General features: G+C 39.6%; 1 protein-coding gene across 2 annotated transcripts in view; it reads right to left on the bottom strand.

The window, feature by feature from the left end:
• The window catches only part of znf438 (zinc finger protein 438), a 47,729-nt gene extending 36,425 nt beyond the window's left edge, over positions 1–11,304 (bottom strand). For both annotated transcript variants that reach the window (XM_008438427.2, XM_008438428.2), the window contains exon 1: positions 11,164–11,304. The gene's annotated coding sequence lies outside the window, so the exon portion shown is untranslated. The remainder of the gene's footprint in view (positions 1–11,163) is intronic.
• Between the last annotated feature and the right edge of the window lie 8,745 nt (positions 11,305–20,049).

The following is a 20,049-nucleotide window of genomic DNA, read 5'->3' as shown; positions in this document are numbered from 1 at the left end:
TGATTGAATGTATCCTACAACAGAGATGGCAACCTGAGTTTAGACCGACTACTGTCACAGAATAATCTCAATTTGAATCTCATTTAACCAAAAGTGAAAGGAAGCCGGTATGTGAGGGACAGACTGAAGCAGCAATGCATGTTTTACTGTAAAAGAGAAAAAGTAAGTGCTAGAAAGTATTAAAAGAAAATTTTCAAATCTCCATGTGGTGAAATAGGTCTAAACAAAACGTACAGGTTTGGAGTCCTAACCTACAGTGATGTATTGTTAGAGGTGACCTAGAAGTCGCATATTTAATGAGTCAAGGTGCGTTTCCATTCAACTGACATGCAAATTTTGAGCTAAGTTTGAGCTAAAATGTCACAAAAACATGCAAATTACAAGTGTGTCTCCATCTACTGGTTTGGAGTGAATCAGTCAGACTACACCAGTACACCAGTTGATGTTAGATATGGCTGTACTATAAAACAGGAAGTAGAGGTTGCAAATTAGCATGGCCCGCACATCTAGGAAAAATGAAGAGAGGCTTTCAGGAATCGGCCAAGTTGTAATTGTTCTGTCATATCAGCTAGCATTGGCAAAGTTACATCCAAGAAGACGCAGCAGAAACAGCTGATCAGTCATGTGAGGTAAATGTTCGCTACGTTAGAACTTATTCGGCAAATGTGCTTGCAACTCTCCTGTAACACGTTAGCTCTTTTTTTGAAAAATACCTCGAGCGAATGTAAAAACATTTATGCAAAACTGAGGAAGTTATCTGAAGTTGTGCCGCTTCAATCAACCACTTATAATGTGATACTTTAAAAACAACACTGATGGAAACACGGTTATTACCTTGAACTTTAACTTGCCTTTGAAAGATTTTAAACTTGTAAAAAGAAAAATGTCAAAATTCTTATACATACCAGTTTTTTTTATCGTCACCATACTGATGTGGAAGCATATCTGTTCTCCATAGCAGTACAGAGTTGCACACCATGTATATCATGTTATGGTTGAAACAGTCAGAAAAGGCACCAGTCAACTGTTTCCACAACGCACAGAACATAAAGGATCAAACACGACAGGTGCTGCACATGACACCACCACACAAGTCAAATGTTCAAACCCTGGCATGTTATTTGGTGACAATAATGGACAAATATTTTTAAAGCTATGCCTAACATAACTGAAAAACTATCAATTCACGATTCAATAACTGATATTTATCAAGATGTTTCCGCTTTCAGCATCAATTTACAACAAACCTTTCTGAGTTTTGACTGCACAATGGTTTTGTTATTGAGCAACGTAGTCAAGTTCAGTTTATTATTCAAACTTTTGAGTAAAAAAACAAACACCAGAAATCCTTTTGGAATATTCCTTTTTTAAAATCTGAGCATCAGCAAGTAGAGGAGTTCCCTCCAAACCTGCATTTGGGCCAAATTAAATCCCCTCCTGTACATACAGCAGTAAACAAGCTGTCAGCTCTGTTGTTCTGTCAGTGCCAGGCCCACGGGCCCTTGGGCTGCGGAGCCGACTGTCCCTCCACAACAGCTCTGCTCTCCAGCCCTGACTGTCTCATTACTGTAAAATGAACCATAAGATGAGCCACATAGCAGCTGGCCCACATCGGAGCCCCCTCCTTCCATTCGAACGAGTTAGCCTGGCCTGAACGGGCCTTGCTACCTCTCCTCAGATGGGACGTCTGGATGTCCGACCGGAATAAATCAGCGACGCTGACGGCTCGTTGATAGCAGAGAGCAGGAGCTATGGTTCCACAAGAGAGCACAACAGGCTTAGAAAGAGATAGATGCTGTTGTTTCTCTGTCTAATTTATGATGATCAAGAAAGTTTATCATAGGATTCAAAAATCCTCTTTCAACATAGCCGTTTCTCTCAATGTGCCGTAATAAAGTGACGCATCCCAACTGGGGACGGCGGGGGTGGGAGGGATTTCTGCAGAGTCATACTCCACTTCGATGTGATGCTGAGCATGATGGGCGTTGGGTGTGACAGGACAGCAGGGCCTCGCATCACTCACTTTTATAGAAACAGGGCAGAGGAAGGTTTAACACGCTGTTTAAGTCATCAAAGAACCCACATTACATAACCGTAAAACGATGAGGCCCACAAATCAGCGGTATAGGCAGGGAGCTGGCCTTGTTGTGCGGCTCGCAGCCATACCAACCGTCTTGGCATCTTGGTTCTTTAGGGGGTGGTGGGGAGTTGGTACAAGGAGAAAAGGCAAGACTTTGTAACTGCAGCATCTTCTTAAGTCTGGTCTTTTAAACGCTCCAAGTGCCGCATTTCACCTTAACCCCAGCGAAAATTGAAAACACAGCCCTAAAATGCCTCTGCAGATTATTTTCCAGGGAGCCTGTGCCACGGCTGGAGGGGCTCCACTGACCAGGGGCGTCTGTGGTTGGGCTCAGCCAGTCTGCAGGTTCTGGAGAGGCGAGCAAACAGGCTCCGCACCGCCTGACATGGAGCGCCCTCGCCGGGGGAACGACTGAGTAATGGCAGGGTAACCTGATCCAGGGCTGGGAGAGAGTGGGAGCAACCCTGACGCCTAAATCATAGCTGGGATAGGAGGGAGGGGTGTGTGGTGGTGTGGGGGGGGGCAAATGTGTCTGGAAGAGAGAGGATGCATGGGGAGATGAGAGTCTGATGAGACGGTGGGCAGAGCAACAGAGATGAACTGGGGTGTGGGGGGGGGTTGTTGAGACTGTGTTAGAGAGGCAGCTAAATGATGTGGGGGGGGAGGGGGGGGTGAAAGTGAACAACTCTCTGCTGCTCTTGGAACGCGTGCCGCAGCGTGCGAAGCTGGAGTGGGCGGAGCCTCGGGGGAGCGACAAAGCGTGGGGTTTGGGTTTCGAATTCACGAGCTCCACTCAGAGAAACACACAGAGCCCCAAAATGACTTTGAGTTCCCCTGGTGTCAGCTGCTAATTGACAAACTAAGGCTGCCAGACATAAATTAGCAAACAGTCTATATGAAGGAAAAAGCATTTAACATGAATTATACAATCACAAACTTTATGACGTCTAGAGCAAAGGCTGTACTTTACTTTTCATGTATACAATAATTCTACTGGAATGTTGTTCTACCTTTTAGCTTTTTCAAAATCCAAAACACACACTAAGGGCAAAATCGCCTCATGAAGTTTACATTTATCGTCATAGCTCACCATTAACTATTAATGAATGCAATCTCTAAACAATGTGTTTAGAGATTGTAAACTTTTTAAGATAATAAAAAGACCCTGCCAAGGAAAAAAAAAAAAGAATCAAGTTCCACTAACTGCTGTGAGCGTGTATTTGAAAGTTCCTCTTCAAAAAAATAAACCACAGAAAGCCCCTGAATACAACATCCTATAGTAAGAGCAGGTCACTTCTTCATGACTGAAAGAGAACACAACTTCCATTTTTAAAGGCTTTAATCACTCAGCTGGTGCTTTACAAGGAAGACTGTGAGTTCCCCGAAACTGATAGGCGAAACCACGGCAGCATCTGTTAGCCGCTTCGAGGTTCCTGCTCAAGAGCACTGAGGCAGTGTTTTCTTTCTACTGCCTTTTGAAACAAATCGTATAGCTTCCAACCTGCAGTATCATCATACCTCCTATGTTCCAGCCACACAACGACATTGTAAATCTCACACTAATGCTTTGCAAGAGGTGGAAAACGGCCAGGAACGACGCTAATGCTCAGCAGCCCAACATAACACACCTTCGCTGCCCGGAGCCTCAAAGTCCTGTAAAAGTCCGTCGTTAGGCTTCACATGTAACTTTCATTAACTTGTCTTAGAAATGAATGCAGTAAGACCCGACAATTTAGCAGAGAAAGAAACGTTCAGCCGACTATTACCGAACCACATCCTTCCCTTTTCCATCCACAATATGTTCCACATTTATTATTGAAGCTGGAGATGCACTTTCCTTGTTCCTCACTCTGCTCCTCTTGAATTCTTTGGGCAGCACTTCGCATAAATTCATCTAAAGCTTTAAAAAAAAAAAAAAGAGGGCTAAATTGGCTTTTCGACTTTCGTTTTGTTGGAGCGCTTTAGGTTTTCATCCAGAAATTCCCTTAATTTAGCCGCCATGTAAGTGTTTTTAGGAAAACACATGATAGTTGCCTGGTTGGTGATGTGCCTGTGTGGTACATCTCATACCAAAATTGATAGCATTATGTGGAAATTTGTGATGCATTCATTTCATACACAGAACACAATTGAGGGAAGGGAAATGAGGCTTTGGTTTAGCATTTATACACCTCCACCTCCACCTGAGCTAGGCTGCTTCTCTGAATAAATTACACACAAGTTGATTCAGTTGACTTCTCACGCCAATGGAAAGCTCTGAATTTTATTCCGTGGAGTCAAGTTAAGGGAACTGGATACATATGATCACCATGTTTTCCAAATTTTTAATCTATAAAACCATATGTTTTATAGACTAATATGGATTCCTCAAATTTACAGGAATGACCTACTGTCTGTCAATACTTTTACGTGGCACTCCACAATGAGAGCACGCCAAGATATAGATCAGGAAATGAAATTATCAGCTTCACGGTCCAAGCTGAAGGCTAAATCATGCAGAACGACCGGCTGAAAGTTTGGCCGCTATTACATCCAGTTTGTGGATTTCTATTAGGTTGAAGATTTTGTCAAAAAGCTTGTCTGACTTCAAAAGGGTTTTTTTCGTTTTTTTTCTGCAACGAGTGGCGCCGGGGTCCAAGAACCCGGTGGGTCTGTGTGTGTTATGGTAAGACGATCTCGGTTATGACTGAGCGGAAATGTTAGACAAGCATCTCAGTTTCCTGCGCCGGCTCCCTACCCCTCCGCATCCAGCCACATGTGAAACCGCACCAGAGCCTCTCAGCGGCTCAAGCTAAACGCTCCAGTCACGCTGACATGTGTTTACACTGGATGCCGGCCCTGCATGTCAGACCCTCGCTCATAATACGCAGACAGATCCTATCTCGCCACGTAATTCTCCTTTACTGTGATCGCCAGTTTGCGATGAACCTTTAAAGAGCGAGACGTTTCCCACAGTGGGCTGTGTGATAAAGTGGATTGGGGTTGGGGGGCTGTCAAAGGCTAACCCAGCTCTGTTTGATGTGTGGACAAAGGAGGGGGGTTAAAGGAGGGTGTTCCTCACACTGACTCATCTATAAGCTTGAGAGCTGTTCTTAGTCAGCAAATAACAAATCTGGAGAAGAAAAACTGTGTGGGCCCAACAAAGAGTCACAAAAAAAGAGCAAAAGTAACGCAAGGGAATTTTTGCACCAAGAATATGTGATTTTGCATTTATGCATTTTATTTTTTTTGTTTGTTTTGAAAAACATGTCCTATCTCAGCATTTACATATAGAAATTGCGGCACAAAGCTGGAGGGCAAAAAGACTATTCTTTTACTGGCCATGGTAGAACAATTTAGTTAAAAATTTTAACTGTACCGAAACTTACTGAATTCCACAGCACATCTATCAGTTTGTCAAAGTCTAGCTAGCATAACTGACCTACAGTCCTCTTCATCTGTGTGTGTATATATACATATATTTCTGACTGGTTACATGTGATACCTGTGGACCTTGTTATCTAGTTGTCGTAGTGTTGACAATTAGTAGCAAAGCACAACGTCCCTTTGTCTTTTATGTATCACACATACGTTTAAGCTTTAGAGCGTGGGATGCTGTGGTGGCGCAGGGGCAAAGCACAATCCACGTATTGAGGCCTTAGTCCTCATGCTGGTGGTCGCAGGTTTGATTCCCGGCCTGGAGACACTTGCCGCATGTCTTCCTGCATGCTTAACTATTTTCAAATAAAGACCACCAAAGCCAGCAAAACCTTAAAAATATATATTTAGAGCATTATATTGACAATTTGCCAGCTTACACCAATGGTAGTGATTGTCGGCCAGCAGTTTTTTGCCCTCCAGCAGAAAGCTGGAGGGGAGGATCTTGCGTGCATGACATCAAGTTGCAATGTTTCGATAGAAAACAAGATGTCTTGACAAAAAGGACTTCATAAGATGGAATGGCTATTGAATAATTGACTTTATTAAATCAAGACTGTATCCAGTGTTAAAGTAGCCAGGCGACATTGATGCAATAGCAACCTGTGTTTGTGTGACCTTCAGCTTTGGATTATTTGTGTTAGTGCATGTGGGCGAGCGTACATGTAGAAATAATTGCGTTTGTGTTGAGTGGGTGTGACAGTTTGAGCGGAAGCCCACCTCTCTGGGACATGGCTGGAGCTCCCACACAATCAACACCACACTAAGGGGGGGCAGCCAACTTTCCCCCCAGGCCAAACTAACTGTGATTTTAAGGCAATGAAATGATCCAAAGCATTGAGGAACGTGTCAGAAGTTCCAGGAACACCTGCTTCCAAGAACACCTCAAAGGCCAGAACCATGCATAATGAGTCTGTCCAAAGAAACTACTTTCAACTGTTCCTGCTGTTAGAGTTAGTTGGACTAACTACAGCGGTAAAGACGTGATGTTTTGTCAGATGGCGTTGTGGTGTAATGCAAGTTCTATCAAAGCTGTCTGTGCCCACAGACAGGGCAGTCACAAAACTCTGAGCTGCCCTCGTCTGTAGCTGAACCCGGAAGACCCTGATGGACAGACAGAATTCCCTTCACACAAGCCTTGTGGTGAGGCGGACGGGCAAATGGACAGAGAATACGTATCAAACCTTCATGCACACTACAGAGTTATTGGTATGCTAAAGAGCTCAGTCTTACTCTAAGACACGGACAAAGAACAAGCTGTTCTTCCTGAATATGAGGTGCAACATTTGGAAAGACTATCCTACCCACTAACTTTAAGATTTTATTACAAAAATATTAGAACTACTTTATTCATGGTTTATTGAAGCAGAGTAGATTATTGCTGGTAAATTTGTTTGTCCACTCAATAATGGAAAGTTTTAAGACTAGAATTGATCAAGAATCAACTCTTTATTAGGGATGCTCCGATCAGGTATTTTGCAGCCGATTCCAATCACATCCAATCACCAGGATTGGCAGTTAATTTTTCACTTTAGGTATAAATGCTACTATGTGAACTGGTAAATTGGAAAAAGGATCTGCCAAGAAATTTACCGAATTGAGATGTAAAACATGCAAAATATTTGCAGGCACAATACAGCAGCTATTCAGTCAAAAGGACAAGTGAAAACTTTAAATCAGTAAAATAATATCTAACAGTAAGGTTCTCACTACTCTAAATTACATGAGTCAAATAAATCTGCCTACATAAAATAATGTCAACTACGAAAGGGCACATTCATTCAAAGTCAAATGTAAGTTGCACCAAAATAAACAATCCTGAGTTACTAAATCAAAACGTCCTGAGAGCATGGCTAGCTTATTAATGCTGGTTCTGATTGGCTGTTTCTGACCGAGCGGAGTAATTCTGCAAAATGCCAGGAGGAGGCAGAGGAGATCGATAATTTTTCAGAAATTAACTGTTTTATGTTAGGTCATAGCGAAAGTTTTAATACATATGTAAAATCCTTTTTTTTGTTTAAGTTACATGCTGCAGCTTTAAGTAGAGGTGCAGTATGAGGTGGAGCAGAAACGGCACTACATCTGTGAAATATTGCTATCAGTAGTGCGTAGCGGCAGTTCAACAGCCCCTTACACCGCTAGCTCGTTGATTTAAATTATTTTTCGGGTTATTTTGTTTAGCTTTCTGGCCATCTTACTTATCTGGGGAGTGTTGGTAGTTGTGCACTGCTTGACCTGCTGTCTGGTCGCTCTGGCGTCGTTTTTTCCCGTTATAGTTCCTCACCATATTGCTTAGGATGTGTTGCCGCGCGCTTGCGCAGTGTCAAGGAAAGAGGAGAGAAGATGCACAAGGCAGGCTGCGAAGTGAGATGCTAGTGATCGGTTTTAGTGATCGGCAATAAAAGATGTTGATCGGCGATCCCTGATCATATACTTTTTCACAGAAATCGGTCGACTGTGATCGGTAACAATTCGATTGGCACACCTCTACTCTTTAGTAATTTTTACACTGATGCTGCTGCTCTGATCTGATTATGCAATATTTATCTTAGACTTTACATTCATTCTTCACCAACTTGCTATAATCCATTTGTGTGTCATGTGTCCATTTTCGGATTGATGAAACCAAAAACACAGTATTTACTCTGGTTAAAACTGGGTAGACATATTGTTAGACACAATCCCACAGTACAACTACTCTATAGTTTTTCAAACAAATGTTTTTTATTCAATTTGTGTGAAAATCTGCATTCATAAAACATCCAAACAAGGGGTGCACCGATTGCAGGTTTCTGGCCGATCCCCAATTACCGATATATTAAAAATCCTAACTTGCCGATTCCGATATTGGCCGATATCAATTTGTTTGTCTGAAATGTTGCTAAATATAGCAAGAAAGTCGACAAGTTGCCAAAGGTGGGGTGGCTATTGTTAACTACAAACACATAGGAATGATCTGGTGGGCTGGTCTGGTAGTCAAACCTCTCTCACAGTAGAACAGAAGAAGAAAGTAGTTGATTTAAATACTTTTGCTGAAGTTGATAAAATCGGTTTCACATGAAAAAAAAAAATCAGCCAATCAAAGATTTCTGAAAATTAGGGAAATCAGCACCGATAAATCGGCTGGGCGATAAATTAGTGCACCCCTAATCCAAACACCTTACAATGCCAATGCCTGACCAGTAGGTGGTGACGACAATGACTATAGGATTTCAAAATTGCAAAGAAGAATTTTTATTTAATTGCCAGAAATGCACCAAGTTCAAGGGTTGAATCCCTGAAGGGCCGCATCTGAAGACTGATTACATCAGAGATGTGATTTACGCAGACATGGTTTTACTATATTTTTTTGTAAAAAGTGTTAAATAAGCAATAAAAAAACTCAGGATTTTTAACTCCATTTTTACCAGGTTGTCTTTAGCACAGTCACAGTTGCTAGGTGACAGGACATGTGCTGGGATAAATCCAGGAAATAAAATCTTAAGTCTAGACCGCCAAATTTCAAAACGTCCAATCCTTCGAAGGTTGTAGAACCTGAATCTAGAGACAAATGCAGTCTTCAAAAACCTCTGTCCTACCCATCAAAAAATCTATTTGCATATTAACACAACAAAAAAAAAATCATGTTTATTTCTTGTTCATGTTAGTGAGAATATGACTATCATTTGCATCATGATACTTTATACACACCTTAGTGTTGATTGGATGGATTCCAAAAAAACTTGAAGTGATGTTGGGACTGACAAAATGTCATATGCTACCAAAAATAAAATTGCTGTCTTCAAAAAATATTACTGAATGATTATTTTGAGTTGTTTTGCAAAAACAAAAAAAATGCTACTGACATCATACAATCATGAATAACAAAATGCACCCATTGTTAAGAACTTGTTCTTTAGCAAGGCCGTTAACTGTCGGTTACTATGGAAACAAACAAACAAACAAAAAAGTAACAATAAACTGTCCTTAAATCGATGAGCTGAGTTTTCCAGAACCTTAGCAAGTTGATAAAAACTAGAGCTTTGTGTCAACCGAATTCTGCTTTATGGAGTTCAGCTCAACATTCCTCACATGGGGAAAAAACTGTGCATCATTGATGCTATTGCCAGACTGTTTTATTGTTAACCTTTTCCCACAAATTTGAGATTTTTGCTGAGGAAAAAAAATAAATAAATCAAGAAAAAGGATACAACCAAACCTAATGCTAAACTAAATGAAATCATCCATCCATCAGGTTAAATCTGTTTTTGACTGTGGGAGGAAGTCTGGGTAGTCTGAGAGAACAGGAATCGGCACATGAAGAACATGTCAACTCAAAAGCAACCAATCAGAACCAGGAGGAGGGTCTTAGTGCTGTCAATTAAACTTGTCTATGCGATATTAAATGTGTTAACAGCAGGGAAACAACTGTTTAATGTTACAGGAAAATTGTCTATCCGCTGTCATCGACAGCTATGCTAGCTAGCCCTAGCATTCTTGACAAACTCTGCCATGAGCCTAACAAAAAGACAGAGTAAGGTGGAGGGTGTGAGAAGCATCTTCACTAAAGTGATTTACAGTGCCAACACCCTCCTCCTGAATCTGATTGGTTGTTTCTGAATGGGGCGATGCATTTCTGTAGATGGCAGCAGAACGACATGGGAGATGCAGAGGACCTGGCTTTTTTCTCACAAATTATCACTCTCATACTATATTTTCACAACATAATGACAGTTTTAGCAAATATGTAAAAACATTTAACATTTCTTTTATAAAAGTTACATAATGCAGCTTTAATTTTTGGCAATTGGCTGATATTGATGTGAGAAACCAATCTTATTTACTAATCTCATCTATGTCCACCAAAGTCTGAAAAAGTCAGCCACTGTCCCGTTTTGCATGTCACGTCTCCTCGTAAGCAGTTAACAAGCAGACGTTAACCACTGCGGTATCGGCAAATCGGTAAATCGTTATGGGCAAAAATCAGATTCAGATCAGGCCTTTTGAAGATCCCTGGTTGGTCAGAAAACTGCCTATCGGTGTACCCTTATTTAAAAACAATAAAACCGGAAGTTTTAGCTGTCACAGGTGGTTCCACTGCACAACACCAACTTCCACCGAAAGAAGGTAGCCATCATCAGGGTAAAGCTAAAAGAACTAAAATATTTTAAGCCAGATAATGGCGCCTAGCAACAGCATTTATTCTCATTGAAATGAAACAAGCTATACAATCTGACTGTGCCCGAGTTATTTGGCTGTGCGGTCTCAGCAGTATTGACAGATACTAATCAAACTGAAGGTTCAGCTCTGCTCTGTGTCTGCGCAGCAACATTACAGCAGGGAACCCCGGCTGCATGACGTCTACCAGCGCTGCACAGCTGCAGAGTTTAGCCTCAGGCCTGCTATACATTAGCTGCACACCTCCTATTCCACAGCCGAGGAACAACTTCTCCACACATTTGTTATTGCATATGCGTTTTGGCGCAACGGCGACCACGTTAAGTGAGTTGTTGCGGGTTTCAGCCGGTCTTCGTGCTCAAAATACGAAGCAAACAGAGAATTTTGCTGAAGGCTTCCTAAAGGCTGTCGTCAAAACCCTACAGCCGAGCAGAGTTTGGGTTGGTTTTACTGGTCTAAAAGTCGTCTAGAAGAGTGAAAACGCGGTAATGACTTTGAATGTATCTCACCTGGATCCCCAGTTACCGAGAGGGAGCGTCTTCAAAGCGCAGAGCGGTTCATTTTCCATGAAAAATTAGAAAACCCTGCGATCCTCATAACTGTTTCTCTCCAGCCATCTTGAGCCAAACCGTCAACTTGATCTGGAGGGTGCCACTCAGGCAAAAGTTTTTTCTGTATTCCCTATTACAGCACTTTAAGCATATTATAACGATGATAATAAGTCAGTTATATTCTTAATATAATATTTTTAGCCATATCATCGGTTTCGAAAAGCTAAAGCAAAACACTGCATTCCTTGTATTAAGCTAGCACCCCCGGCCTGGCAGAAATGGTACGGTCCGTGACATTCCGCAGACCCACTCTGCTGTGTTAAGTGTAAGCAGCCAATCAGCAGCCCTGTAGTAAACTAAGAGCATAACACAGCTGGAGCTGTGAACCAGCTGAGACACAACACACACACACACACACACACACACACACACACAACACACAGAGTGACAGGAAAGCGTTACTCTTTAGAACGACGTTTCAGTGACGTTGTTCTGTCGGTTTGGCATACCTATCCTAAACAATACTTATAGTATGCCGGAAGTCCTACTTGGACACTTTATAGAAACAGCATACTAACTTTTGTGAAGGGGTGTTCTGTTTTAATAGATGTTTAATAGAAAGTGTAGTTTATGAAAGGGTATGTTTTTTTATATGTAGTATGCTGAACCAGCATACCCCTTCGCCTCACTGAAGCAAAAATAATAATAAACAATAAATAAATTATAAATTACTAGTTGATTACAGAATAATTGGTTATATTTGATACTTAGTAAAATACCTCCCCACTTACAGAAAAAAAATATAAAAACTTGTGTACATTTCGTGTTATTATAAGACATGCAATCAAGTAATGTGTACTTTATTGTGTAGGTAATACACAATTAACCAAAATGTTACCCCTTGTAGTTGTGGGTATGTCGAAATGAATCTGATGCCTTCACAGCAATGCAATTTTCACTGCTGCACATTAATATTTACAGAGAATATGTGATAATGATGGGAATGGTGAACCATCAAAACACCTGCAGTTTGTGGCAATTTCTGATATGGTCGACATGGGCAACCGCCCATGGCAGCATCCTCCGACGCCTCCCCTGAACTACTAATAATAAAAGGTTAAGTTAAAGGGGCATTCCACCAAGATCCACCTGGAACAGTCTCAGCCAAAAGCTGATTGTGACATGAATGTAGCGGTTTGCTTTTTGTTTTTTTTTAAATCAAGAAAATGAATTTCCACCGAACAGTATGGCACAAGTCGGTGCTGTTTGGTGTGCTATTTTGTCTGATTCCACTGTAAAAGTACCCCGCCAGTCCTAGGCCCCCTTTTGTTGAAGCTTCATAAAACAATGGTACAGTGATACTGTACCATTGACCAGCACAAGACGAGTGTCGTGTCTCTCGTCACACTAGTACGACACCACATTAGGCATTTGGGTTTAATTCTTCCTGTCCAGTGAGAGTCCAACAGGCAGTGGAAGTACTCTTTGTTGATCACCTCTGTGGTTAAGGTCTTTTTTTTCCTGATAACTAACTTTGGTCAGGTGGAAAGACCTATGCAGGCACCCAGTAGATCCAAACATCTAGTTTTCAAATAATCAACAACTCAAATCAGTCGCTAAAGCCTGCAGGTAATACCTTAGAAGTCTGAGCTAGGGTTTTGCTCTGATGTGTACCTGTCAGCTGTGAGACCTCAGTGGGAAATGTGTCTTGCATTAAATCATGTACTGACTGAACTGAAGATCTGGAAGATCTTCACTGGAAACATGATGCATCTGAGTGTAAGGAAAAGCTGTAGATGCTTAAACGCCTTCTTCTTTGTTAAGTTTCGTTATAGCTGGTTAACGTCTGGTTCGGTTCTCGTTAAGTTGGGTGTGTCTCCGTTGGCAGTGTGTTCCTCACTATGTGGTCATAATTATGGACAGAAGCGTAGGTGAGAATGTTGGCAAGCACATTCCCACCAGTCTGTATGAGAACTCAGGAGCTGTTGTCAACGCTCCAATGATGTCATTTTGTGCTTGTGCCATTTCTCTGAAATCTCTCCGTATATTTGTTTATTGTAGGTTGCCTCGTCCAGTTTGTGCTGTATTTGCTCTTCTGCCACAATTGAAAAAGAAGTTTGATCCTCAAGGTTTGACCATGGATGTCCTCCAATGGATCGGCAACCTGTCCAGGATGTACCCCGCCTCACCACCAATGACCAATGGAGATAGGCAGCAGTTGGTAGAGATGTTGTTATTCAAGGAGTTTTCAAGCACCGCCTTCGTTCATCCAGTGGCACAAGCCCAAAGGTCAATCAACAATTCCAGTCTGCTGCCAATCAAATCACCTGAACACAATACCTGGCTTGATCTGGCTTGTACCACTCCTGAGGTGGTTCCAAAACACAGGGAGGGACCACGCAGGATCAGCAATGAAGACAAATCTGGCAGGGTCTGACTGGTTAAAGCCACGCCTGTGGAGAATGAGCTATATATATATATATATATATATATCTGTTCAGAGCCGGCGGATCACAACTCCTCACTCTGGTTTCTTCAGGTGTCTGAAGACTCTTCCCTCATCTGTCTAGCAGCAAGTCGTCAAACTGACTGTTTTTTCGCCTCTCGGTGAAGTCACACTGTGTTGCTTATGTCTAATCTTGACGAACCTTTTGGTTTATTTGACTACAAAGATAATCTGAGATTAGGGTCTGCTTGAGGCCGAGTCGGGTCAGACTGGATTTGACTGAAACGTTTTCAGGGTTATTAAAAGAAAAAAAAAGAAAGATGCATCAGGTTGTGATGGGGGACCATTGGAAAGACTCTGTGGCTTCATATGGGATCAGTGTAGCTCTCGTTGTTATGTCTTTAATGGAGCCATAAATCAGACATGTATGGCTCCATTACAGAAATAAGAGGGTTAATTTAATAGTTTTATTCAGGTTTGTTTGATTGCAATGCTTGCATGTTGGTGTTTTCAAAAGAAAGTCACTGTAACCACACCAGATTCTTTACAAACCTTTATTTTTACTACATATGCACTTCTTCATTGAACTCACAATGATTGTTTTTGGTATTTTTTTTGTAGAAAATAACTATTTCCAATTTGAAAATTTTCCAATCATAATTTTTGTTGCATTATTGAAAGAATGTTTTTTTGGTAAAGTTTTATTAACAAAAACCAGACAACAAATAGTTTGTTGCTACAGGAACAAGTTGTAAAAGTATTTTGGTTTATTTAACTATTTTAGTTTAGTTTAAAAAACTGACCACATTTTGGCCCATCGTGATACGTTTTCAATCTGGCATTTGATTTTAATATAACTTTGCTAGAGCTGCTGCACCAATCAATCAACATTTTGTGGCCAATTTTTCTTTATATATTTCTTCCTCTTTTTTTTATATTTTGATCTCTGAATTTAGTCAACCTTTGAACCGCTGAAATTAGTTCTAGCCTGTCCTGATTACTTCTTTTCAGAAATATAAAATACATAATCCCAAAGAAAGTTTTTAAGATTTTAAAATAAGTCTTTACAGATGTTAAGCTGTAAATAGGACCTTATACAAGCATTCAGCATCTGAGACATCCCAAAGGCTGCCAACATTTCCAGATGCCGATTTTTCCAGAAGCTCAAGACGGGGGGGGGGGGAAAGAGGGCAACATTACTGTAATATGTTCAGCCTTCTTGGTATCTGCTGAAAGTTTTGCTCTCTCTCATCTTTAGCCTAGTTAAACATGCAGACATGGCATAGGAAATTGTTTGCCAAACAGCTTATTACATCTCTAATCTTCCTTTGACTTCATTTCAATCACTGCTCCAAATACTAAAAAAATAGTGAACTTTGACTCTTCTTCCCTCAGTAGCAGCATCCACACTAAACACAAACTGTGAACACTTCAATGGTATGGTGCGTTCACTTATCAGAAAATGTTTGTATTTTGGAGTTTCACGCCAACCGTACGTTGGTTAGGGTTGCAAAGGAAGGAAAAAAGAGAGAGTTTGGTTACAGTGACTTGTTTTTTAATGACCAGGCAGGTATTGTTCTGAAATAAACCTGATTAAAAGTTGTTTTTTTTTCATTAGGAGAAAATCAGAAATGGCACTTTGTTAAGAAGCACTGTAGGACTTCTTATGTTTTGTATACCTTCTTTTTTTTCTTTTTGTAAATACTACAGCTCGTGAAGTTTGGGACCAGAAGATTGAAATAAAATCAGTCCTACACTCCTACTCTGATCAGTCCAATGTAGCATCTGTGCAGATGGTTCAGACACTTTTCTTATTAAATCATTGGAACAAACGTCAGTTATCACATTTTTATTGCATCATTGGCATTTTCCCCTTCTACAGTTTGACATACTTTAGCTGGTTTAATAATGTTTGTTTCAAATCATCTGACCAAATTAATATTTCTACAGATTTTATGTATCATTGCCCACTTAAGAAAAAAAAAACTAAGATTTATCCATGCCCACCTTTTGTATGACCTGATTTTTTGGCAACTTTTTTTAAGTTGGAAAAAATAAACTATGGTAACTATAAAACCCACTAATCACTAGACACATTCACTGTCTGTATATTTATTTTTGAATTAAATAAAAAATGAAATAGTACTCGTATAAAAACATTCTTACTCTTATTTATCTTTGTTTTCCAGGGTGATGATTTAATAATATAGTTTTTTTACCCAGTAAAGACAATTTATTTTTGTTTTTTTTGTGCTAATTTTAGCGTTCTTTTCTACATTTCCAAGGCACATTTATCAGTTTTTTCTGTACTTTTGAAGTATTCGATGAACATCAGTTTTCTAAAATCAGCACTATATTTACAATTTTACATAAAATGTTCCAATATAGTTTATTACTGTCAGTGCCGTGCAGAGACCACTAAAGGGGCAGGTGCTCAAAAAAGGGCACATCTAACCGCATTTTAGAGCAGAATATTAAAGTCACGCAGCTTTCAGAGTTTAATAAACAATTGTGAGATTTACAACTAGATTTAGTACATCTTAACATAAAAGCTGCCTTGTAATATTAAATATATTGTTCACCAGAGTTTGGGACTCGAGTCATTAAAATCACGACTTGAGACTTGACTTGGAAAAAAAATCCTCAAAGACTCGGACTTGGCTTTGACTTTCACACTATTGACTTGACTTGAAGCTCTTTACTTGAAAAGACTTGATATTTCACTCAAGTCAAAAATTTTAAAACACATTATTTATAAAGTGGCCCCATTAATTAATTTCCCTCATTCCGTACTAACAGGCTCAGACCGTCTCTCTCTTTTTCCACACTCCGTATGTATAGTGCATAAGCTGCAACACAACCAATCAAATTAACAAGATTTAAAAATAACGGGAAAAAACTATGTAAACTATGATAATTTAATGCAAAGTTGGCATTTTTAATGGACTTTTAATGCAACCTTTAGATCAACTTTGCATTAAAAGTGTCATTATTTACCAAATGACACTTCATGACAGCTATCATAAACATTCATAAAGACTTCTTTATATTCATGACAGGTGTTATGTCAATCTTATTCACACTCCTTCAAATAAAGTGTTACCAAAAACCTTTTTTAATTAGAATCAAATTTTTATCTCATGAAGTGAAAAAATGATTTGCAAAACAAACTTTTTTGCCCATGTCATAAATCTTTTCTTGCTATTCTAAGTTTTTGTTTGACTTAAAGTTTTGCTTGTGGTTCTCACATAATGTCGTCAAAATCACAACAAAAGATTTCTTATGTGTGCAAATAAAAGTTTATGTTTTGCAAATAACTTTTTAAGTTTATGAGAGAAAAATGTGTTATTTAATTTGAAAAAGTTTTTCTATCAAAACTTTTAGTTTAAAAAAAAAGGAATCATTGCAATACCAAATGTTTTGATTACAATTTTATTTTACTTAACTGAGGTTAGTTTTTTTTTCATTGAATAATTGTGAAACAAATTTAATTTCATAATCTGTGAACCAGACTAAACTTACTTAAAGTCTGGATTGAGTTTTTTCCCCTTCATTAATTTTTATTAGACAATAACATACATTATTGGATAATATATGTTATTGATTATTACATATATTATATGCATCATGGTAGCTCAGGGTGAGTTATTTTAAATTCTAAATTATTATCCTTAGTGGACATTTATTTATTAAGTCTTATTCTCCTTCAAGTTACATTTACCTAATGCTAGAATAAATACCTCTCTGCTTATTCTGTGCTGAAGAAGAAACGATACTTCAACGTTTTCCGTTATCTGACAAGCAGCAAGTTACTCCACTTTATTCACCAAAAACTGTTCTGTAATCTGGGATGTTCGCCTTTACCAAGAATTGACCAACTTGGGGGCAAGGAGCCAATGGGGAAGTTGCTCAAGACCCTGTTACCCCCTGTTAAGATACTCCATCACCGTGACACCCATTTATTTTTGTCTCAAATGTGAGATGTAATTTGGAATTTTAAATTGTTCAGGTCTGACCTCTAATTAAGCTTCTTTCTTTTCTCACAACAAATTGACTTCTTGTTTTGTTTCCCCAATTTGAAGTGTTTGCAAACTCAATTTTCTAGATACTAATAATACCTTTTTGAGGACAATTTACATTAGTAAATCACCATAATTTACATAATTTTTTTAATCTGGGGGGAACCAGAGTACCCGGAGAAAACCCAACATCAACACGGGAGAAAAGACAAACTCCCACAGAAAGAGGCGCCTGTTTGAGAACCAAGACGACTTTTCTGTGAAGATGCAGTTTTAATCANTTTTTGTGCATTTGTGTCATAATGAGGTATTCTGTGTTCGAATATGAGGAGAGAATATGATTGCAAGTCCTTATGGAAAAAAGTTCTAAGACAACAAAATGTGAAAAAATGTTAACACTGCTGTTACTTCCTGGATGCTTTGTGTGACATTCTCTGTAAGCAGAAGCATTTGTAGCATAAATCTAAAGGAAAAAGTTATTTTTTTTGCTTTAACAGCTACATACGGTCAACAGTTTACACTGATGGAGGGATAGCTCAGTAGAGTTACATTCTACTGCAGCAATAATATTACTATTTCAGCCTAACCTATTTGTTTATCCCTGCAGGCTGCTTTGAGAATCCCAAATGAAGTCCATACTAATTGCGACATCGCAAATGTAGGATGAATCTTTTGTGACACAAATGCATAACCATCAACACGCACACCTACAGACACACATGAGCATTGACACACAAACACAAAACCTTTCTGCTGGTGTTTCACACCGAATTCTTGGTGCATTGAAGCATGGCGTTGTTAGTTTTGCAGTTTGAGTCACCTGGGGCTACACATGTCCTGTTTTGTTAACCACTGTCACAGGCCACAGTGTATAGTCTGTGGCAGGTGATGATGCTCCCTTTTTGTGTATGTGTGTGTGTGCGTGTGTGCGTGTGTGACTAAGAAACAGAAAGAGATGCATTAACCAACATGCCGCTTATGATTTCTGTGTGCCCGTCACCCCCCACACCTAGAAACTGAAAGGTGGGGAACAGAGTCATGCTTCGGTACAGGTGTTTTTTCTGACAGCCCCTGTTTCATGCTGATAGCGCTCAGAGACCAATATCAATATTTGTCATCTCACGAAACAGGAAATGAAAGAGAGCTGCCTTTTTCTGCAGCCCTCGACAAAACACTGAAGTATCACTCATTATGACTGCGTCTCATCATGCCAGTAACCTTTGATCACCTCCTCAGGTATCGCTCTGAAACATAAGATAGCGTTCCTGCGCTTTTTCACAGTGTGTCATCAGAGGTGGGCAGCAGCCAGTTGGATTTACTCTGTTAAATTTACTTAGTAAGCAACTTTTTGGAAGCAATGTATTTTTAAGAGTAGTTTTACTGCAACATATATCCTTTTAATTGAGTAATCAAGCATCTCTATTGTAATGCGTAAATCACACAGTAAAAAAATTTTTGGGCAATTTTAGTACCAATTTCCCTCTTCTGAGAATCTTAAAGACAGCTGGTATGGTTCATCATGGCCTGTTGCTAAAGGGGCAATAATTTGTAAAATCGACTTTTTTGAGCTTTACATCATTTTATGTTAGTCTATCATCAAAACTATACCTGGAGTTTTACTTTGATTCTTACATGCATGTTTGAATAATAATCAAGACTCAGCTCCTCCTTGAAGCTGGAGTCTCTAAGCTTCTGCCTCACAGAGCAGCTCTTCCCCATGACCTCCCCACTCAGCTCCTTCAGACTAGCCAGCAGCAATTAGCAAACACCTGGTTGAACATCTGCTGAGGTCATTATAGGATCTACTTTTCAGTGCAATGCTGGTAAGAACGTTGTTAAAAGGTTAATAGAGGAGTCATGTTGTGATGGCTTCCTGTAGGTGGAGTTTCAGAAAGAGCAGATTTTTAAAGAGACAGACCCAAGGCAATAAATTACCAAGTGAAATGTCTTTTAAATTATAGTTGGTATATATGTCATTTTTATAACAACTGAAGTTAACATAGTTACTTTCTGCAATAAAATGGCAAAACAACTGTCATGACGGACCTGAAATATCAGTAGACTTTATAACCAACTTTGTGTTGTTTTTTTCTGTTAAATGTGGTCCACAAATTATCACCAATGTTTCTTTCCAGTCAGTCATGTTTGTTTTCTTTAAAACTCATGTTTGGCCTCAAAGGGTTTTGCGAGAATGTCCATTTTACATCTGAATGTTGGTGAGTAAAATCTGTTGTTTTGTTGGTGGCATGTTGTCTTTGCCATGTGGCTGGACACCACACTAAGTCTGCTATACCTGAGATTTTGTATTGTCGTGTGTGTGGTCTCTCAGATTTTGAACATTGGCAAACAATTTTAAAATCTTGCCACTGTGAACCTAGA

The sequence above is a fragment of the Poecilia reticulata genome, linkage group LG20, assembly GCF_000633615.1.
Source record: "Poecilia reticulata strain Guanapo linkage group LG20, Guppy_female_1.0+MT, whole genome shotgun sequence".
NCBI lineage: Eukaryota > Metazoa > Chordata > Actinopteri > Cyprinodontiformes > Poeciliidae > Poecilia > Poecilia reticulata.
This window is presented reverse-complemented; position numbering and strand designations above follow the sequence as displayed.